At 44.1% G+C, this 23,277-nt stretch overlaps 2 long non-coding RNA genes across 3 annotated transcripts in view; one reads left to right on the top strand and one right to left on the bottom strand.

Annotated features, from left to right (window-relative positions):
* Positions 1-23,277, top strand: part of LOC135296048 (uncharacterized) — a 46,473-nt gene that overhangs the window by 12,616 nt on the left and 10,580 nt on the right. The window lies entirely within an intron of this gene.
* Positions 19,374-22,788, bottom strand: LOC135296047 (uncharacterized). 2 transcript variants are annotated; one of them, XR_010358101.1, is made up of 4 exons: positions 22,536-22,788; positions 22,338-22,411; positions 20,199-20,788; positions 19,374-19,962 (listed from the first exon to the last, which is right to left on the bottom strand). It is a non-coding gene; the product is annotated as an uncharacterized LOC135296047 (long non-coding RNA). The 2 variants fall into 2 exon arrangements; XR_010358100.1 differs by lacking the exon at positions 19,374-19,962 and having other exon boundaries at positions 19,992-20,788; positions 22,536-22,780.

The raw sequence follows: 23,277 nt of genomic DNA, 5'->3' as shown, positions 1-23,277 counted from the left end.
TGGGTGAATAAATTTGGACAGTGGGATGAATGCACAGACACAAAAATGCTTTTTCTTGACATTTAGGTACTATTAATGAGCACAAGTAAAATAATGAAATTCTAGCAAATGCAGGTTATTTCAGTAATTGGAACAGTAATGATTCAAATTTCATTTTATATTTACAAGTTTATCACTCGTGTGAAGCTTTCTAAAGGAAGCTGCAAAGCCAGGCACCAAATTAAAAGGAGTTGGTTGGCTTTCTGTAAGAGACACTGCCTGGAAATCACAAGACAGGAGAAGTTTAAACTCAGCCCATGAATCCAGGTTTCTGGCCTCCTCCCAGTGCCATTGAATTCCAGGTAAGAAGATCAATAAAGTCTAGTTTCTTGTCTCTGGGTTCAAATCTAATTCTGGTTGCAGTTGTGATGACATTTTTGGGGTAGTGGTAGTGCTCTGGTCAAATGGCAGATCTTGGGATCATGCATCAGTTCAGAGGTTGTTCAGTTAAGGTCAGGGACTCTTTGCAGATTGTTTTACCAGCTATCAACCTGCAGAGATGTGCTTTGTGTTTGCTGATTGTATTCTTTCTGGGTTTTTTTTTTTTTTTTTTTTAATGGAGAGATGGAAGGTGAAAAAGATGCTGTATATTTTCGTCTTATATTTTTGATCCCTCCCCAGAAGCGAAGCTGCAACAGAGGGTTTCAGATAAAGGTGTTTATCCAGATCATCTTTCTTAGAGATGAAGTCCAGCAGGATGTAATGAATTGTTGTACTTTAATCTACTGACAGTTTAACAGGGAATGAGGTGTTTCTCATGCTGCTGTAAAAAGCTAGTGTGGTTAATTATAAGAAGGAAATGAACAAAAAATTGAGGAAACAACCTCCTATGTTTATCACACTGGATAAAACAGCAAAGCAGATGGAGAACAACGGATGCTTGAAATATTGCTCATGGAGAAGATTAGTTAGTAAATAACTCCATTATCTGTAGACAACTGTGAGCAGATGATTTCTATTTGGTTTTGTTAGGCAGGTCAGAAGTTAGAGGAGGATCAGCTCTCCTGTGGATATGGATTTGTGATTTGTGTATTTGTCATTGCTTATCCAGCCCCTTTGTGACTGAGAATTATTTCTCAGTTTCTCCTTGTAGAAGATGAAAACAATGGCAATTGCTTAACTATTTGGAAGCTGAAAGAGTCTGAAAACAGGTAAACCTTTTTGTTTTTTAAATAAAGTATCCATGCAGTGTCAATCCAAAGTGAAGCTATAATGTATTTAGTTGCAGTGGTTGGACAGTGCCTGTTTAGTCTGATTACTTCTCCTGCTCTGATTATCTTTTACAAGTGCCAAGGAAACTTTCCATTTGCTGCCTAAAGTGCAGGACTCCAAAGTGGCCAGCATGAAGTCTGTCTTGGTGGTGGTGCCTCTGTATCTTATGTGTGTTGGAAATCATTGCCATCATTTAGCTGACTGTCAGACTGTGCTGAGTACATCATCTTCAGGGTAACAAATGCTTCTGACATTATGCAAATTTTTGTAATAGCTCAAGTCTTAATTTGCTGGCTCCTGTGTGCAATGAAACTAAGGGCTGGGAGCAGCAAACCCTGATCCTGGAGCAGACTCTCACTGTAACCCATTAGTTCTTTCACAACAGTCACAAACTGATTTGGGACCATTTCAATAATTATTTGTTTTGGAATTATCTGGCAATGTGGCACCAAGATTTACAGCACACTTGTGCATTTGAGCTGTGTCAGATCTTGGTGACTTTGACAAAAGCATCTGTGGAATAGGTGGGATGTTAGTGTAAGGACTGTGTGTGTTAAACCTCTGTGCTGAATAATCTTGCCTTTATCAGGCCTGGACATTCCTGGTCACTGAACTGGGTGTGAACCCAGCCAGGGGAAAGTTTGTTGGAGCTTAGAGGGGAAATAATTAAAAGTCTTGTCCTGAACTCTGCTGTTTCACTGACCACAGAGTTCCTTTCTGGGTTACGTCCATTCCCAGGCTCTCCTGAGACTTATATGATGATAAATCATTCAGGAGTTGTGACAGGTCCTAAGTACTTGGAAGGAAATTACCCAACTCCAATCTATCTAAAAATACAATTTGGTTTAAATGTGTGCAAACAGTGGGAAGACAACAAAGGACATACCTTCAGGTCATTCACCTTTCTTAGAAACCTCCAGTAAATTCTCTTCTGGAAGAGCCTTTGGTTATTAGGCCCCTCTCTTACAAAGTGAGAACCTTTTGGGAGAGAACTGATGATGTGGGGAGCAGAGGACTGGGGTTATGGAAAAATCCGTGAGTTTTTTTGGTAACTTGTGTGGGGCACTTCTGAGGCCTCCCCATGACATTTCAGTGTAGATGGTTTGATTCAGGAGCTCCTAGATACAATCAGAGAAGACAGATCCTGATCTGCAGAGTTCACAGATCCTGATCTGCTGCTGTGGGAGCAGCAAAATTAATGTTTAAGTTGTTTATTGTTAGAGGCAGGCAAGCAAAATGTCACGTATAAAGATTTCTTATAAGGGTAATGCTGAAGTTTTGTTGGCAAACTTGGAAACTTATAATTGTCTTGTAGATCAAGCCCCTTCAGCTGATTTTATTTGGATACCTCCCTCATTCCTGCGCTGCACTCCTCAGATGTTCCTGTGGCTGGATGCAGCAATTGTCTGTCGATTGCTCAGTCAATAGGCAGCCAAAGCAGCTGCCCTGTGCTGGATGCTAACAAGCACAGAGGCTGATCTTGCAGGCTCTCCTAATTGAATTTTACTTACAGCACAACACTTAGTCACTTGGTAGGATGAGACTTCTAAATGGTCCCCATGTCTTTTTGTGCAGCTGTCCATGGATGTGAGAGCTGTGCTAGGGAGTGATGCCCTTTGCAGGAGATTTTGGAGTATGGGAGAAAGACTCAAAAGTGGGGGGATTGTTGTTTGAATAAATGAACTCCAGGCTTTTATACCCTTTACCAAAAAGTCTCTCTGGATTCAACAGGGATAAAAAGAATGGTGAAAATAATTTACATAATCTAGATTCTGAGGCAGTTCTGTTCTTTGCATGTGGTTTCTAGATCATCCCAGAGAAGAATGATTTCTCCATTAAAATCTAAAGAATATTGCATGTGAGATGTGGTGTCTGTGGGAACACTGATGAAGGCAGCTGGTAGCCCTCTTGCAGGATCACAGGATCTTGGAGGAGGAGCTGGATGCCTTCATAGCCTGCAGGGATTTGCTGTACAATGGTTCCTGGTTTGAAGATTTAATCTGGGCTGATGCCAAGCTATCCAAGAGATCACCAAATCACAGATCCCTTAAGGCTGAATAAGACCTTTAAGATCAAGTCCAACTGTCAACCCAGCATCACCACCATGTTCACCATCAAGTCATCAAAACTTTGATTTCCTCTTCCTTTCAAATACTTCCGTTTATTTTTTTAATGAACTGTAGTGGCTCTACTAATGTGCAAAGAAGAACACCCCAAAGGCCTCCAGTTCACATTGTCTGTTGGGTTTTAGGTGTTTTTAGGGCAGAAATTGTCTTTTTTCTTGTCTTGGACAATGCCTTTTGTGTTCTTGGCACAAAACAGGTAGCAGCTACTGTGAGAATGCAGACTGCAAGTTTCTGTCCATATAGAGTGTGACCTGATTTCAGTGAAGTTTTCAATTTGCAGGTCCTAGGGTTTGACCTCTTAAAAATTGTTTCCATCACCGACTCAACAAAATACCTTACCTAGAAAATCTAGCACATGCCAGGTTTTGTCAGAGCAACCTACACAAAAATTGTTAGGTTTTCCTGATGTGGTATGAACTAGGTTAAAACACTGGAGCATTTACTTAAAAGATGATAATCTGGCATGTTTAAAAACAAAGATTCTTGCTCCTCTAATTTTAGCAAACGGAGCTGCTGCCCAGGAGCTCACAGCAGGTGATGACATTTTCTTGAATTCTCTAGGTCACACTGCCCTGTTTTTTTAATTTATACCAAGCTGGGCTTCTAGAAGCAGTCAGGTATTTGGTCTAAAAACCCCCACAAAAGCTCTTTGTCAAAATTAAGTTTTATTTCAATAAGGAGTGTTGCCCAAAGTAGTACTGATGAGAAAACTGATAATGGAAAAGAGCTTTAGAGTTGCTTGTAATTAAAGGCAGCTACAAGGATGGCACAGCTCTTGCAAAGTGACTGCTTAAACCAGTCGTGCTTTAGATCTGTACACATCACTGAAAGCCAAAAGCAAACTGTGTTAAATTAACAGCTTCCAGCACAACAGAGCTGCTTTGGAGTGTTGCATCTGAGACCCCTGTGGCTCTGAGACTTTGGCTCTGTGGGAGCCTGACATGCTTCCAGTTGTTGTCAGGCTCCTCTTGCATCCCTGATCTCCTTCCAGGGGTTCTCAGCTGTCCCATCTCATGTCATGTATGATTGTCCAGAAGCTTTGGATGGTCAAAATGAGCTGGGTTAGGGGGGTTAAAGAAACCCTAAAGCAAGACAAAATATTTTTTTTTTTAAGCTAATGCAGATCACTTTATTAGACCTGGTTTAGGGACTGATTACATGAGCTCTTATGCTGGAGGATTGGAGGGAGCAGACAACTTCAAAGTGGGTAAGAGATGGGGTTGGGTGGAGGGTGACATTCACAGGAGGTGACTGAGCAGCTGTGTGCAGTGCTGGGGACCTGAAATATGATTCTCCTCGAGCCAGGTCTCATAAGCTCTTGGAGGTCTATTTCACACCCAAGATAGCTCAGCTACCTTAGAAGGCATAAAAATCAGCAGGATGGCTTCTGTGGTAGTGTTGGAAACAAAAAGGTTTTAATAAAAGGCAAAATAACAAACTCTACAGAGAAAAACCAGTCCAGGTGCAAGAGGCCCTCCTGCCCCTGGTAAAACACCTCACAAAAGCAATTAGTTTCTTTGTTCTCTTCTTTTTCTAGTAAATTGCTCAGGTGGGATTTTTTGGCTCCTACCCAATTAGTTATCCTTAAATTTGAGGTGAAGTTCCCCAGGTCCTATGAGATGGTTTTTCACCTAATTGAGGAGAGAAACTTCTGGGCTTATTTCCTTTTTAAGGGGACAAAGGATAGTTTTGTCACTCTGTCAACAGGGAGCACATTCCTATATCGACCTGGTAAGATGCTATCCCTGGGCCAGCCAGGACAGTGGCTGGATCTGCTGCCACAGCTCCCTGAGAGCTGCTCCCCACCAGAGCTGCTCCAGCAGCCTGAGGGCACGTGGGTGCTGGGGACAGCTCGGTGCTCTGTCAGCTCTGTGCTCCTGCCAGGGTGCTCTGGGGGCTCCTGCCAAGGCTGACCAGGTCCCCTGGTTTGACATCACCAGGTGGTTGTTGTCTGAAGCAGATTTTAACCTTCCCTCAGACTGCTCTGCTTTCTGAGGAAGATGAAGTAATCTGGTGAGCAACTGGGAACTGATCTCTGCTGATCTCACTAGAGCCAGGAGAGGACAATTTTGAATTGCTTTAAAAGCTATTTGAGTTTGCACCTGTTGAAAACCTCCTGGCTGCTCTCCCTTTTAATGTATTTTTTGCTTTTTAAGCTTCCTTTCCTCATCTCAACAACTTTCCTACATCTTTCCTGGAGCACAACATTTATCTTGCTTACAGACACCACTGCTCTTCTGGGGTTTGGAAGGAAGTGCAGGAGCATCACTGGGAGAGCATTGCTCCCTGGGCCAAGTAGTTTCCCAGAAAAGGAAAGTCTTGAGCTTTTTCTGATTACCAACCTCTACTCTACTTAAAACACTTGGAGCATATACAAATGTGAAGCTCTCCCAGTGAGACCCTCCCTTACCCACTGGAGACTGCTCTCTGCTACTGCAGTGTCTCAGTGAGGCTCCAGATGCATCTTTGCCACTTTTGAGGAGATAACCACAGCCTTTTCCAGTATTTGAGTTAATGGAGGCTGGAATTGTGTGGATCTGCTTTGGGATGTCACTGTGATGCTTGTGTTGATTTCCCAGGAAGGGTGGCAACTTGGAACAACCCAGGATGTTTCTGGCAGCAAAGTCAGATGGCAGAATGGCAGCAGGTCCATCAGGGCAGGCTAGAGGTATGGTCTTTTCCTTATGAAAGAAAAGCTGTGGAGCAATCTGAGCAGAGCAGCCATGGCATTACTGCTTTATCTAGGAGTCAGATTTAGAAACAGGATTTGGGTAATAAATACAGGCTTCATGCTAGCTACTAAAGCAAACACAGAGTAACAGAGATAAGCCTGCTGCATTTATTCATGGATCAGAATGTAATATAGAAGAGCACAGAAATACTTTGTCAGAGGAACTCTGCTCCTCTGGAGAGTACTTTTAATTGCAGTTCCCTCAAGGCAGCTGGACCCCATTTCTGAAGTGCTGCAGGGGAGAAAGAGCTTGTGGCCTCTTTTGGCCAAGATCAAGGGCTCAGAGTCAAGTTACTGCTGCATAACAAGTTGCTGCTCCTTGCCTTCTGGTCTTGTTCATGTATTTGCTTTTAGCCATGGCAAACATAGAATAATTTAGCTTGATTTAGAGGCACAGGTGAAGTCTAATTGCCACATGTGTCCTGGAGGCTTGGAGTGAACACAGACTATTGCTGGGGCCTGGAGGAGGCTTGTTAAGCACAGCAGTTGTATTGTGACCCTAATGTCTGCCTTAAGATGGGATAGGGCAAGGTGGTGCAGCAAATCAAGAGTGATGCTATTGAATGAACACCTGCCCCCAGCTCCCTGACAGAACAATCCCTCTGCTTTGGGGCACAGGAGACTTGCAAGGAGAAGTTAATATAGGATTTAAAAAGTTTTACTGAGAGCTCTGTGTCCAGGAGACAGTATGAGAGAAGCAGAGCAGGCAGAGAAGAGCTTAAAAAAGGGAAGCAAAATATGTTATGATTTTGGTATGATGGAAAAAAGGATCTGTCAGGTAGGAGCTAGATGGAGAATGAGGCTGCCATAGCATTAAAAAAATTATGGAGTGAATGAGGGCAAAGTGGTATGTCTGAAGCCAGCAGTCACCAGGTTGTGGTGTTGTCCATGAGCACCCAGCTTGAGTGGGGTTAATTTTTACAGTGGGTGAAGAGCATTTTAACTAAAAAGAGAAGAATGCACTGATAAATCATCTGGGAAGGTTATAAACAGTCACTGGTAGAGTTTTCAAGAACAAGCTTTATGAGCACATGCCAGGGAGAGGTTAGGATCCTGTGCTTCCCTGTCTTGGTGGGATCACTTAAATGATTTTTGCAGTGTCTGATTTGGCTGGAACAAATATCATCTTTCCTCCTGTAATCAGGAAATGAAATCATTAGTCATGGGAGGTCTGGGAAGACAACCTGAAATAAGGCAACACTTTTATTGTCCTGAGTCTGTTTCTGCTGCTGAGAATGCTGAGACTGAGAACCAGAGTGGTGGTGGTCCCTACACACAGGCTATGTCTGGGTTCAGGAGAAAGCGTGGAGGTTTAGGCAGAATTTTGACTGCTGATGCAGTAAAATGCATGTCTGTCTTGGTAAATCCTACTCCCCATCACTGCTCCTGGTTGACCAGAGGCAAATGGAGGTGGAGGGATAGTTCTTTGGGCTCCTTCCATGAAGTTACATCCCAGGTGGCATGGTGGGAAGGGATTTCTGGGAGATCTCATATGTGCACTCTCTAAGTGGGCTGTGACTGAGTGTGTTAACAAAAAGCAATCTAGATTGTACTTGAAAGGTATGTATTTCAGAGCTTCTGCCTATCAGGTCCTGTCTTTTCTTTCAACCTTGATCCTCAGGCAAGTGGTGGGGCTGATCTCAGGGTTATAACCTCTGCAAGTAGGAAGGACTGAATTCAATTCCAGGTTTGCTTTTGGTTTGCAGTAGGTGATACACAACACACATTGCCACATTGCTTTGTCCTAGATTTGGATAAGCAAGGAGTAAAGAGGTGCAATAAAGGTACCTATGTAAAGATATGTGTGCTTTGAAGAGAGCAGCCATGAGAAACACCCTTGTCAGTTTTCTCTGTTTCATGTATATGCAGAAGTAAGCAGTGCTTGCATGACTGATAGGATAGAAACAGCAAGCTATCAATCTTTATTTGATTTAATATGTCTTCCAAGCATTTGGTTTAACACTCAGGTGCACACATAGATATTTCTGAAGTGGGCTGTTAACCTGAATCTTAATAAGGTCAACAGTCTTAGTGTAATCCAATAGAGCAGTACAAATGAAAAATGTTCATCTCAAACTGTCTTTATTTTCTTGTCATGTTGTATGTCCCAATCACTTAAGTTTGTTCAGTTAATAATAATAAAAGGCAGCATGAAAGAGAACTGTTTTCTTGGAAACTGAAAAAGGTTGTGTAAGACTGTGAGCCTGTGAAATTCTGTCCTGGATTGAAACTGACCCCACCCATAGTCAAAAATTCTCAGGTGTAGTGTGTTGTCTCATCTCATTAAGAATGTAGTCCTATTTCAGGTCCCAGCCCCTCCTAGGGTGCCTCTAATAGAGTGAACATCAGTAAATTAGGATGGTTTGAAACAGCTGAGATGATTTTGAAAAAGGAAACCTTTCTGGCCTGGTTGTTTTTGAAAGTAAGTGCCCTATTCTCAGCAAAACACAATTTTCTGCACAGTAACTCATACTGGGCTGTGTTTTGGGTTTGTAGGGAAACAAGGTTAATAACACCAGGATGTTTTTGCTATTGCTGAGCATGGCTCACACAGAGCCAAGGTCTTTTCTGCTCCTCACCCCACCCCATCAGTGAGTGGGCTGGGGGACCACAAGGAGGGGACACAGCTGGGACAGCTGACCCTGCCTGACCCCAGGGAGATCCCAGACCATGTGGTCTCATGCTCAGCACGTAGGGCTGGGGGCAGGAGGAGGAAACAGAGATGTTTAGAGTGATGGTGTTTGTTCTTAGAAGTCTGTGTGAGTCCTGCATTTCTGGAGATAGCTGAACTGCCTGCCTGCCCATGGGAAGTGGTGAATTCCTTGTTCTGCTTTGCTTGTGCGTGTGGCTTTTGCTATTAAACTGCCTGTATCTCATCCCTCAAGTTTTCTCATGTTTATGCTTTCAATTCTCTCCCCCATGTCACTGGTGAGGGTGAGCAAGAGGCTGTGTGGGGCTGAGCTCTGTCTGTGGTTAAAGCACGACATGTACAAAATACTTGAGGTATTCAGGTCTGGTGGAAACAGCTGGGGGGACATGTAGAAATAACACCCAGGATGGCTGGAATGGATGCTCACTAAGTGCCTCAGTCAGATCTGGAGAGGGCAGTGATGAGGGGAAGGCTCTTATGTGCTGCCATCACCATCTGCTGTTTTGTCTGTTTCAGAGTCCCACCTAGAGATGTCCCCACAGACCTGGCAGAGCTAAGAATATCTGGGCTCCTCCATACTTTCTTCCTGTCTTATTCCATGTCAATCTTCCTCTGGAATGTCTTTTAATAAATCATGTCTGAAGGGAGAGGGATGGCTAAAGATGGTTTTGAAGTGAAAGATGATCCCTCTGGGGCAGCATGGTCAGAGGACCAGAGGGACTGATCCCAGAGTGCTGCTCAGCTGTCTGCTGCCCTCTGGGAAGGCAGGACAGGAGCTCACAAGCTTTTACTTGGAATTCTCCTGATCTCTTATGATGTGGGTATGTTGATGTGCTTAGGACTTAGAACCAAGGAGTTTGCATAATCAATACCATGTTTTTCTGTTGTCTTTATCTGTCATCTTGTTACCACCAGTTCCATGAAGATCACATGCAAATAGGATGAAACATCAGCTGTACTTCAGCGAGATTTATTTTTACTGGTAGATTTTAATGAAGCTAGTGCATTGCATCGACCCATTGGTGGTTATCACTTGTCTTTCCTGCATTTCAACGTGTTACTGCTTAGGGACAAAGCTGTTTAACTGATCTCCAGTTGCTCTTCAGTGTTTCTGTTACATTCAGCAATGTGTATTACAAATATTTTTCACCACTGAAGAAGAGGCAGCTGTAGCAGATTAAGGAACTGAGCTGGTATGAAAAGAGACAAGGGTGGAGAGGAAATATGCTTGGCACTTGTGGTTTCTCACAAGTCTTTTTTTGATGGAAAGCTGATTTCTCTCTCCTTTTTAGTGCTGCTCTTCAAGTGGAAATGGAGAGCTGGAAATAGAGAAATAAGTGATTGCTTTGGAGAAATGCTCTTACCCATTTGTGATTTGACCTTGTGCCAGTGCTGCTAAGTCATTAACCAGTGAATTGACTAAAATGACTCCTATGAATCACTGAAATCACTCTTAAGATGGCAGCTTGATTTTCTCCTTTGTGCCTTGCCTATTGCCCCCTTCCCTTGGACTCTGGCTTTAAGCTGTAGTGCTGTAGCTGTCTGCATGTCGTGACAGCCTCGCCTGTGTGACCCGAGACCCAGCTGTGTCCTGGTTACTGAACAGCAGTAAATAACAGGTAGGAAAAAGTGGCCCCCATTGCCAAAAAGCAGAGTAGACATAGGGTGTGATGAGCCCCTGTGGCTGACACCACAGGGGTTTGTCAAAGCAGGCTGGGGCTGTCTGCTTGCAAAGGAGCTGAGAAAAACAGGCTGGGAGAACGGTGTGGAAATACTGCAGGGGGATGCTGAAGGTCAGCTTGGTGTGCTTTGCTCTTCTTCCTCATCCAAGAATGGGGAAATGCGGGGAAAATGGAGGTTTAGTGAGTCTGACAGCAGTGAAGAGCTGTTCCTTAGGTCTGTTTGCTGTGGGCCTTTCCTGAGGCCAGGAGCTCAGCATTTTCCAAAAGCATAGACACCCACATGGGTGATGAAATTCCCCATTTCAGGGCAGAAGATGTTAGTATGGGATTTGTGTGTATCCCATTTCATGGGAAATGCCAGTGAGGGCAGATGCTTCCTTTTGCAGGGGGTTGTTCAGGGCTGGGCTTCCCAAGAAGTCTCCCAGCCCATCCCAGCTCGGCAAGTGGCTGCAGGCTCAGCATCACCTGGGCTGGGCTGAGAGTGGAGTTTGTGCATTAAAGCTGTGCTATCTGCTCAGGTGGGAGTCTCACAGAGCTTTCTGTAGGAGCAGAGCCAATGAGCCAGACCTCAAAAATGTTTAAAATGCAATTGACCTTTTAAAACTTCCAGCATGACTCTTTTTGTCTCAGCTTTTCAGTGGACATCGTGGCACTTGAAGCTAACCACACTTGTGATTTGACTCAGGAAAACAGAATCTGTGACAGGCACCTGTCTGCAGAGCCCATTTTGGCTGTTGAATCCACCTGTTTGATCCCTTGGGAGCCTTTTAAGCCCTCAAGAAAGGAAGATGATTATTTGGAGACTTATTTAGAAAGCTAGACAGACAGACAGAGGTTTTTGCAGACCCCCAGACCCCTCACCTCGGGCTTGATGCAGGCCACCTCCATTCCCAGCGTTGCTGAGGCTGGTGATCCATCCTTCTGTGCCTGCTGTGTGCTGGGATCACACAGACCCCGTGGCCAGTCCCTGTGAGCCCTGGGCAGGCAGTGGGTGGGCTCCCTCCTCGCCCGCAGTGGGTGCTGCTGGCATAGGAGGATGGCTTTCATAGATGACATCTCGTTTCTCTAAACATATTAAAAAGTTTCAAGCCATTCAGTTTGGAATGTAGTATTGTTTTCCTGCTCCAGTTTTTCCCTTTTTCCCTTTTTCCACCTTTGCTGCCTGTTTAGTCTCTGAGCTGCAGGGCTGGAAGGCAGGGAGAGCTTGGAGTGGGTGCTCAGGCTGCAGTGCAGCCTCTGTCTCTGCCAGGGCACCTCCAGAGCCGTCCCTGCGGGCATCACCGACAGATGGGCAATGCCTCAACAGCAGCTTTGTGTTAATTGAGTTAAACACCAGCACAATCTCACAGAGTAAACAGGATTTCTTAGCTCTGGAACGACTTTCTTTTCTTGTTCTCTCCTCACATTGTGTTATGTTTTGGTTGGAAAAAAAGTAGAAGAATCAAAACTGAAATTGAGTCAATTTTTAAACTTTTTGTTTTTGAAAAATGCTTCCTTTTTGAGGTAAAGAAAAAAGCAAATGTTTCCGCTGACAGCTTGGAATAGTGTGATTTAGCCACTTCCAGAAAACTTGTAACTTTCTTTTGAACTGTCATAATTTTTTATTTAGTTGAGCCAGGAAAGAGTAATTTCAGTTCTGTCCCTTGATGTATTTGCCAGTGTGGTTGCCATTATTTTCTCTCTTTGATAGAAGCAATTGTCGTGTTACTTTCTGCCCTGGGAGGCCTCAGCTGCCACAAAGGGCTGCAGTCTGATGGGATGTCAAACCTCACAGCGCTTGTTAAGCGCCCGTGACTGGCAGCATCTGTGCATTTGCAATGACATCTCTAAATCCATCCAGGACACAAAAGTACTCTAAAATTGTAGCCTTTATGTGTGTGTGTGCTGTATGTTTTATTTATAAAGCTTTTAGAGATAGCAGCTTGTTCTCTAATTTATTTTGGGTTGGTGAGGAGGAGGAAATCTCATTGGCAAGATAGGGAATTTGCATTCTGAATTTAAAAGGGATGTAGAAAAAAAAAAGAATTAAAATTTTTTTCTAAGGTTCTGGGACATGTTTGTGTGAATAATAATGCTTCCAAAATGATAATAGACTGTGTGTCATCCATTTGTAGAACTGTAGAAGCTGCTATGATAAATAAAATATGTCACATTTTAAACAGCATGGGGCCTGTGAGTGTCACTCATCAGATACAATTAAACATGAGAATAATTGCCTGCCTGCTGAGTGAAAAGTGGCAATGTCACAGTGCCATGTTCAGCTTTTGTTTGCTCTGGACACCCAGTTAAGGGCCTGGCCGTGTTTGAGGAGGAGCTGTGAAGCCAAAGATGGGTGAATCTGCCAGACTCTCTGAAGAGCCAGAGCTGTGCTGTTGTGATTCAGTGTTTAAGACCTCTCTTAGGTATTTGCAGGGGCTTGACCATGGCTGACACTGCTGGATCCTTGTTCCCTGCCGGGTGTGGACTCCTTGCAGCCCGAGCACCAATCCACTGTTTCTTCACAGCAGTCACACACACTCCCTGGGATGGTGGTGTTGGGTCTTTCCAGCCTGACAGTGAAGCCTTTTGCTCTTGAAGGATGTCCTAGTTTAGAAGAGGAAGAGATATTCAAAGACATGGCCCCAGCCCTTGGGAACCTCTAGTAGCAGCTTCTCTTTTGCACAGCTTTGGAGGTGGATCAGGACCTGCTAGAGGAGACCTTGAGGAGGGAGGGAGATGCAGACTGGCTGATCTCTGGGGTCAGAGCCATGTCTGTGTTTCTGTTCCAGCCATGGTGTGACTGCTGCTGTCTGGACTAAGCTGGTGTCAGAGATGTGGCAGGTGGGATGGTTTCTACAACTGATGGAAAGGCAGCAGAACATCCTTTTTTTTACTCAGCCGTGGCCTGTTTCTCTTTGCTTCCTTTTGTTTCCAGTTCCTGGCATGTGTTGGTGCTAAAATTAGAACTCTGAATTGCTGTCTGCTCATTAACTAATAATAGGCAACTCCTTAGATGCAGATCATGGATAAGTGCCTATTAGCCATTCCAGGTTTCATTGTCTGCAAATACTTTACTGGAGACAATAAATGTTTCCATGAAATTACTTGAAAATTACTTTTGGGATCCAGGTGTTGTAGTCAGATGTGAGGGGAAATGCCTATTATTTTGTTTGTTCTCTTTTCCTTAGAGCAAGTCTTTGCTTCTAAGTATTTCTGTGCAGATTTAAAATGTTTTCTCTTCTGTGTGGGTCTCTAACACAGCTCTATACTATATGAAGATTTCCATCTACATGAAGGTTTGATGAAAAATACAGTTGTAATGCCAAAATTCTGCTTGCATTTTGGGACTTTAAAATAAGCATTAGTCTCCTTTCAGGTAATGAAACTTCCCATTTGCTTTCAGCTATGTAGTAACCTAATGTCCAAGGTTATGCTGGTCCAGCAGAGGATATGAGCACTCATATATCTTACTAGTAAGATGATAAAAGTATGATGAAATAAATTACACTGGCTTTTGCAAGAATGTGTTATTCTGCAAGGTGCATGAACAGATAAACTTAACTCCTGATCATAACTTCATTGTGGGCATTGTGCTCAGGAGCCAGGCTGGCTATGGGCAGGACAGTCATTTAATGTTATTTTCCTCTCTTGTGTGTTCTTTCTATGTTGAAAGTTCCCTGGAGCACCAGTTTCTTGTGTTTGGCAGCGAGTGCACACAGGGCTCGTAGACTGTACTGGGGTATGGAAACACAAGGGGTCAGGGCATGGGTGGGCTGCCACTGGACAGGAGGCTGATGGTGGCAGTGGCAGCAACCTCAGGGCTGTGGTACTTTATCCCAAGAAGATTTTGCATCTCTGAACCATGAACTTTACAGAAAGCACTGCTTGGACAGTTTGCTTCAACATCTCGTTTGGATGTTATGAGGAAGAAAATAAAACTGGTGCTGAGCACTGAGGCAGTCTGGATCCTCGGGTCCTTTTGCTTTCAGATTTTGCCTCTGTAACTGAAAAGATGCTACTGCTGCCCAAAAGCTCGCAGCAGCATCTTCCTTTACTGAACTGTTAGAAGCATCCTGATCCCAGGGCAGGGCAGCTCCTTTGCTCCATGGCCACACAGACTCCCTGCACACCTATGACTGGAACGCTGCTCGGCCTGCTGGGGGTGCCTCCAGTATTGCTTATCAGCCAAGATCTGGCTTTAAGTGTACAAGTCCAAACATCTCAAATGCAGACAGAGCCATTAGCCTTAAAGGTCAGTGCTGAAGCCTTCTGTGTACACAGTGCAGAAGCTATTTGTGTTAGGAAGTTCTCATAAAATTAGAGGGTGATAAAATGAGCATTAGCTGGGGAGTAAATGGATTTGCTGGATTGTGCCCAGTAAAACAGTGAAGCTGAGGCTTGTGTCTGTCTGAGCAGTGCCAAGCCAGGGCATGGCATTGTGTTCTGTCAGGCTGCTCTTCATCTGCCACCCATGGGAGTCATTCCTCCTCGTGTGCAGCTGGGATCTGAGTCCCCATGGGCTCTGAGCTTCCCCAGGTCCCCATGGCTTGTGTGCAGCCCTTGGGGCACATCCATCAGCTGACTCAGCTGTGGCCACTGATGTCACTTTAGAGGAGGATTCTTTTGGTCTTGATTGTGATCCTTGGGGATTGCTGCACCTGGAGGCAGTGCTGTGGTTTGGCCCAGGACTCAGAAGCATCAGTGCCCTCCTGGATGTACTTTATGAGAAGGATATGGGGGAGCTGCTTGGGCTGATCCTGCCTGCCCCGCTGCCCACTGCAGTGTCACCTTTCTGTGCTTGGCTGGACAAGATTTTAGGCTGACCTCCTATGGAAATGAAGCTGAGAGTTGCAGTCTGTGCCACAGCATCTGTCATTCTGCTTGGAAAGAAGAAGCCCTGCACATGCACAAAAAAGCTAGTTTCAGTTAAATTTCACAGAGGGGCAGTGGTCAGTGGTCTCAAAGTTTCAGTGTCCCAGCAGGGGCAGGTGTGGCAGAGCTGCTCTGATGTGCTCCCATAAGGGCAAGGCTGCACTGAGAGCTCAGCCCTGTTGGATACTCCTGCCACAAGGGTGTGGTTATGAAATTCCCAACTTTGCAGGAAGCTTTGCATTTAGAATCATAGTGTTATTTAAATTGGAAAAGACCTCTAGGCTACTGAATCCAAACATTAACCCAACACTGCCAAGTCCACCACTAAAACATGTCCCCAGGTGCCACATCTATGTGTATTTTTAATACCTCCAAGGGATGATGACTCAATCACTTCCTTACACATTTTACATGTTGTTAAGCCATGAGGGAATCCTACCATAGCACAGCAACAAAACTCCACTGCTTTGGGGCTTTGTTCTAGAGTATTTTTCTTCACTGTGTAAGTCAAAATGCCAGTGACAGTGTGTGTGGAATGCTGGCTGAGCTTGGACTGCCTGTGCTGGGGGTGGCCTGCAGGGAGAGCTGGTCCTGGAGCTCTGGGCACAAGCATCAGCAGGTGACATCAAGGGTGTGCACCTGAGGGAGGGGAAAAAGGCTCAGAGGGGAACCTAAGATCAGGTTCTCCTGATTTGCAGTAAGGTCAGGCTGGATTGCCATCTACAATATTTTTAAATATTTTTTTTTCCCCAGAAAAGAGTCCTGTCACTTTTTCCTCTCTCATTGCTGCTCTTAGTTGTAGGGCTATGCTATCAACTCTAAGGAGCCTGAAAAAATGGATATTTATTTTTCTTCTTGAGATCCTTTGCCTTTGTCTTTTGGAAAGCCCAGACTCCAAATGATGACTGAGTCAGGATCATGACTTACATGATCCTGACTCCATCACAGGCCTGTGAAAATTTGTGTCTGCACCACCAGAGAGGACATCACACTGCAAACATGAGAAGCTGGGACAGCAGAGAGAAGAGGCACTGGGCATTGCCATCTGTCTGTCAGAGCCTGCTGGGAATGCAGTTGTGTCCCAGACTGGTCAGAGGACATGGGCTGCATCAGTTTCAGGTTTTTGAGCTGTCTTTAAGAGAGACCACTGCTCTCTGAATTTAGGGCGGTTTGGGCAGGTGGTTCTCAACTCCAGTCTAATAAATGCAGATTTAAAGCTTGCAAAAAAAACCCCAAAAACCCACCACCAAAAAAACAAACCCTTAAAACTTTAGAGGTGAATTTGTGCCAAACTGATGGTGTGATTTTCCTCCTGGAACTCCTGTGTTCCTGTAGGAGCCCTGAAGCCAAATGTGATGAATTGGCAGAACAGGGTCTTCATCATTGTTACAGAAGAGGATTTAGGTACCTAAATCACACTGCTGCTTTCAAAATATTTTTTCTTGTTACTGTGTGGTTTTGATAAATTTTGTCATCAGAAAATGGAACTTTCTTTGAAAACACATCTGAACTATAACAAATGCCCTCTTCTTCTGAAAAAAATAAAGGACTGGAGCTGAGTGGAAAGGAAAATAATAAAATACTGACAAGCTCTATTTTTAATGCTGATAGAATTCCTCCATACACAACTCCATTAATCTTATTTTCACCCAATTTTGAAAATCTTGATGTTTGAAAGTGGCACTGGGAATAGCCATGCTTTACCTGGCAGAGGAACACAAATGAATGTGTTTCTCCTCTTCATGTTGCCAGCGATCCTTGAGATCAAGTGCTGTAAACATTGGTTTGAGGATTTGAAGGGCTGGAGATGGGGAGAGCAGGGACTTGGGGTTTGGAGAGTAGAGCAGGCAGTGTTTGTTCCCTGGGATCTGATCCTGCATGGGGGCCTCTGGAGGGACGTGGTCCCTCACCACAGACCAAGTGAACTTTGCTTTGCTACAAGGAAAGTGAAAAACTGAGACATGCAGCCCTTATCTTAGCTTTCAACTGTCATAAATATTTCCTTCTGACTTGTGTAAAGGAGGGTTTGGAGCAGTTTTTATTCACGAGGCTCTGCTGGTCCCTGAGAAGTTTTCTATGTGGGCATCCTACACCAGGCACATAGTTTTCTTAATTTCATGGAGATCAAAGAAAGTCACATTTGAAAAAACTGTGTGAAGATGAAGGTTTTCAGAATTAAAGGTCAGGATTAGGTGTAGGTCTTCACGTCACATCATTTCTCTGCATGTTTTCATGTCAGCAGAAAAACAAGAGTGAGGCTTTCTGACCTTGAAAGAAATGCCTGAGGGAAAAACTTCTTCATGAAATTTTTAATACTCTTCCTGACTTTTTATTTTTTTCAAACTGCTGTAGCACGATACAGGTTTGAACTAATGAATGTCACGCTCATATGGGGCAGTTCCAAAAATGAAAGACCTTGAGTGACTGAACGCTATTATTGCACTATTTGAAGATGTTATCAACATCACCTACATTTCTGACTTTCAAGTGTCTCAGTATCTTATAGTTAGCCTGTCTGATGCATGAGAGGCACAATCTAGATCTAGTTTAAACCCATCACACAAAACTTTACCCCAAAAAAAAAGTACATAAAAGAGAGCATTAAATGCCTATTATTTTTTCATTAAATTGTCATTTGTGCTTTCATTTAAAGTAGTGTTGCTAAAGGCTGCTTTTCAACAGCAATGTTCTTCTCAGATAAGATGGAAAGTAGGGATCATTTTCAGATCCCTTTGAAAACCAATTTTTGGAGGTCTTTGAAAGACACCAGAATGTCATTGTGGTACAACTGTGGGTGCATTTTGTGCCTCTAGCAAAGCAAGTCATACCACTTGTCTCCTGGAGAGGGAAGACATCCTTCCTATCAAACATTCCCCATGGTGGATGTGGTAATTTCTTGGGGGAGGCAGCAGACACCAGGTCATGTCCTCCTCCAATGAGATGTTCAACTCTGGCACAAAAAATTGATATATTGAGCTGCTCCAATGGGGCTCTGTTGCTGTCAGGACAAGTGTTAGGGCTGGAACTGAGTCCAAGTTAATGATAATATATTTCCTGATCTCAGTGAAGACAAGGTTGTCCCTCTCTGTTTTGGGTAGGAGTATGAGGATGTAGGGGTCACCTTTCAAACACAGCAGGCAGTATGCAAAAGGCACTGCTCTGGGCCTGGGCCAGTTAATCCTGACTCTGCCACTGCTTTCTGGAGCACTGAAATTAGGTTACAGCACTTACTTCAGTCTCAGTTTCTCCAGAAAAATTTCTCTCAGTGTAGAAATTCAGCCACAGTTTCTAATTCCAGACTATACAACTTCCTAGATAATGCTAATATTTTGCCTTTGTTTCTGCTTTTATTTCAAGACCATTGGATTAGCTGTGTCTCTTTAAAAGTCTCCCTGGCTATTTTTTGTCTTGAAGTTGTGCAGAATATCTCTGTACTAACATTAATTTTCCTCCTCCATATCCCTTCCCCTGCTGCTTCACGGGTTTGCAAAACTTTTCATGAAAGTCAGGATTTAAAAAGCTGGAAGAAAACGTGTCCTGCCTGAAAGCCACTGAAGTGAAGGGGGGCTTTTAGAACTGGATAGAGCACGGTGTACTCAGGACAAAGCTGAACTGGTTCAGTGATGCAGAGGCATGTGCCAGCTGGGGCAGGTGCCTGCTTTGGTGAGCTGCAGGGTGGTCCCTGCACACTGGTGTCACAGAGGGACAGAGTGCAGTGAGCTGTCGTGTGTGGTGCAGACTCTTCTGCAGCTTCACAGCTCCTCAGTTTGAGTTCACTTCAGCTTTTTGGGCTGCACTTCTACAGTGATGTGCACAAACTACACACCCACACCTTTGCACTCCAGAAGAATAAGATCTGAGGAGTTCTGGCTGTTTGACACAGATTTATATGACAATGGACAGTAATATCAGCAACAGCACAGACTTTGTAGTCATCAATGCCCTCTCGTCTTAGGAGAAGAGGTGCTTAACCTACTTTAGCCAGTCACAGCAGACAGTGCAGCAGCTTTATTTAGGGGGTCTGTGCTGTCTGGGATTCTTCCATGCCAGAACTGATTCATCTGTGGTCATGTGTGCTATAACTTGCAAGCAGGGAGAGGATGTTGTAGGACACACATGGACTTTTGATTGACAGAGGAGACAGAGTTTAACAGAAAGCTGCACCCAGAGCCTCATGGACAATCCCTTCTTGGAGATGCTGGTGGGGCCTTGCCTGGAGCCCATAGCCTGTGGCTGCACAGAAGGTCCCTCCATGTGCTGTGCAGCTGCTGCAGCAGAGCCCAGGCAAGCTGCTCTCTGGTTCTGCTGCTAGGAGATGTTACTCCTCCCCATTTCAGTGCCTTTACCATCCAAGAAGGCTATTTCAATGACATCCCTATGTCACTGCACTCAGCTTGTAGAGCAGGGCTCTTGTGCTGGGGCCCAGAGCCAGAGCTTCCCATTTTCCCTCATTTCTGCTGACCAGCAGTATCTCTTCTGCTAAGGAGACATGAAGGGGCCTTGGGTTTTTCTTGGCAACACCTCATGTAGCAGCCAGTACAGGGTGTATTGTCAAACCCCAACCACAGCCCCTTTTTCTTTGTGTGGCTGCCCAGCAAAATGTCCCAGGGTGGTCTGGCAGGGTTGAGAAGTTTTCCACCAGCGATGTCCTGAAGCTGTTTGCAGCTGGAGCTGGAAAATTGAATTAAAACAATGAATCAAGCCAACTATAGAAAACATCTTTTTTTTAGTGGCTGGCAAGGTGGTTTTGTGATGTGAGTCTTGGACTCTCAGTTCCCTTTTGTTTTCATAAAAACGTGGAATCAGAGAATCACAGACTCATTTAGGCTGGAAAGAAATCTAAGATCATATTAGCCCAGTCAATTCCACCACTAAACCACATCCCTAAGTGCTACATCTTTAAATACCTCCAGGTGTGGGGACTCCACCACATCCCTGGGCAGCCTGTTCCAATGCTTTACAGCCTTTCCAGTTAAGAAATTTTTCCTCCTATCTAAGCCTCCTCTGGTGCAGCCCGAGGCCATCTTCTCTGGAACTATCACTTGCTTCTTGTGGGAAGAGGCTGACCCCAGCCTTGCCACAGCCTCCTTTCAGCTGGCTGTAGATAAGGTCTGCCCTGAGCCTCCTTTTCTCTGGGCTAAACGCTCCCAGCTCCCGCAGCTGCTCCTGGTGACACTCGTGCTCCAGCCTTCCTGGGGCTTTCCTGCCCTCTCCTCCTCCAGTTCCATGTCTGTAGTTGTCCAGCCTGGAATTATTTAAGCACAGCTGGTACTAAAAATGAAGGTTGTGGCTCCTTGGGAAGGGGTGCCTGTCCCCCCTAGAGCAAGCACCAAGGATATGGTCCAGTCCCCTGCTCTGACAGAAATCCTGGAGACATCTTCTTGGTGCTCCCTGATTGCACCAGGGCTGGGGTTTTCACTTTGGCCGGCAGTTCAGAGGGATCAGCCCACAGGTTCAGAGTTTCTCTCATTTTGCTGTCATTGAACAACAAAGTCCTCTAAAGATAAGATAGAAATTACCATAAAAAAAAGGGACTGCGAAATCTGGTTCATTCCTGTCTTCCTTTTTCTATAATTTTCCTCTGAAGTAGCTCTAGCAAGAAATATAATCCTAGTCTGCACAAGCTGTGGTTTTGTGTAGAAAGTATAATTCAACAAAGAGGAATAAATATCCGATAAACTTGTTTTAAAATAGACACACAGACTGGTTGTGCCTGGGTTATTTTAGACTGTGTTTTTCAACACATTTTGCAGTGGCAGAAGAAAATATGATTTATAATTCGATGAAGATTGTTTTCGTCTGAACATTTCTGATTTATTTTAAGTTTACCAAGAAGAAATGCATCTTTAGTTTCCTTCATTAAATTTAAAGTCAGGTTGGAAATAAATAGTATTGTCAAAAGGAGAAAAAAATTCAGTGGTTAAAGAACTTCTTTAACAGAAAAAAATTTTCTGCATACAAAATAGTATCTGCTTTTTTTCATAAGGAAGGAAAAATATTAGATACTCTCACTTTTAAAATTCCCATATTTGCAAATGTCTTTTCTTTGCCAAGAAATAAATGCTAATGGATATTCTAAGAATTTGGTTACTCTCTAATGCCTCACCATTCCAGTCAAAATGCTTAAGAACTTCTGCTGCTCATAGTAAAATAGCCCTGGCAATCCAAAACTTACAACCCATTATAAAATTACACAGTACATTTTAATAAGTTAAATTTCCTCTTTCCATACTGAAAGGTCAGCCTTTTATTTGTTCTGTGCAGAAGCCAATATCAGAATTGTTTCAAGGGTATAGAAACCACTGGACAGAGAGTGAGGGTTTTTTTCCTGGGTGCAGGAGATCATAGTCCAGTTAGATTTTGTGCAAGCAGGAGGTAAGTTCCACAAGTGGTTGCATAATCTGGGTACTTGATAAGTGGCTATTTTTCAAAGAATAAAAATTAATAATGTGAAAAGATAATTTGAATACCTGAAGAAAAATTGTATTTTTCTCATTGATAAAAATGACTTTGGTTACAAAGTAGTTCTGGTTAAGATGTTGTGTGAAAAGTTCTGTAAACAAATCAATATTTAATAAGGGTGAAAGGGAAGCTGATGAATGTGATTATCTGGATATTAGGAAATGCACCAGTTGTTGAGGGAAGATAAAACCAGAAATTAAAAAAAATCTGTAAATGAGGTTAAGGAGCTGGCTGCCCTACAAAAATAACATTTATGTCTTAAAACCTGATTAAATGACACCTCAAAAAAATCTGATATCATTTTGCAGCAGTGATCAGGTAGGATATGGTTTATTTTTTGGCCCAGAGTTAGTGGAGTTTTATATCCAACATCTAACGTGGTGTCTGAGACACCTGCTGAGATGAAAGTGCCTGTTTCACTTCATTACCATTAAAAGATCTCCCAGTGACAGACTAGACAAATGCTGGATAAAGCTGAGATTAATCCCTCTCCTACAGCATTGCCAGGAGCAAGAATTCTTGGGCCATTATGAGTTTGGGTTAAAAACCATCAGATTTTAGAGGAAAATGCTAATGATGCTCACCTTGGTTTCATTGGTTTGATTTGCTTTCCTCATGTCCTCCAGGTTTCTTCCTAGGCAGAAACGGCAGAAACTTCCTTTATAATAAGAAGAAATAAAAGCTGAGGTTTACACTTTAACACTTGGAGCTGCAACTTAAGACTTCATGGACGAATCTGTGCTGCCCCTGGCCCCTGATTAAATTCCAGTTAATTAAATTACCATAACTCTGCCCACAGTGAGTGGTCTGGGGGTGCCCAGGGCAGGGTGAAGTCTGTCTCCATCAGCTGTGGTGTCTGCCTGGGAGAACACAGGGCTTTTCACAGATGGAGGGGGCAGGAGCAGGAGGATGTTCCCCATGGAAAAGGTGCCACCATGGGCTGGTGTCCTGCCTGGACACTGCAGGCAGTGCTGGCTGAGCCCTGCTCCAGAGCCCAGGGGTTAGCAGGGAAGGCTGTGCTGTCACAAAGAAGATGCAGTGTCCTGAACACAAGTGCCTTGCATCACCCAGAGGTCCTGGGAGGTGCCAGGGTGTCTCTAGCAGAATACAGGTCTGTGCAGACATTGTGACGTGCCCATCAGCCCTCTGCACACACCCTGAGAACCCTCAAATGGCACTCACTGGTTAGAGAACTAAAATGAACCCCAAACCACCAAGGGGAGGTGGTTTGGGGTTCATTTGAGGGGAGTTTATACACTCAGTGTAAATGTAAGCATCTGAAATGTAGGCTTCTTAGTCTAAAATTGAACCATGACCCAGCTCCCACCAGCATCATTCAGCAACGGGCACAGCATGACTGCTGTGGTTAAGTGAAATGTGCTGTGTTGGTCAGGAGAGCTAAGGGACTTTCCAGACAAGCCTTTCTCCATGCCAAGCAGGTAATCCTATCAGCAGCCCTATTTCCAGTCCTGGCTGCTGGGTACTTTTCAGCTGTAAGATGGGAAAGGGAAAATCTCTCTAGTA

This window comes from Passer domesticus, chromosome 3 (genome assembly GCF_036417665.1).
Source record: "Passer domesticus isolate bPasDom1 chromosome 3, bPasDom1.hap1, whole genome shotgun sequence".
NCBI lineage: Eukaryota > Metazoa > Chordata > Aves > Passeriformes > Passeridae > Passer > Passer domesticus.
Note: the sequence above shows the minus strand (reverse complement) of the source record. Positions and strands in the feature narration are given on the sequence as shown.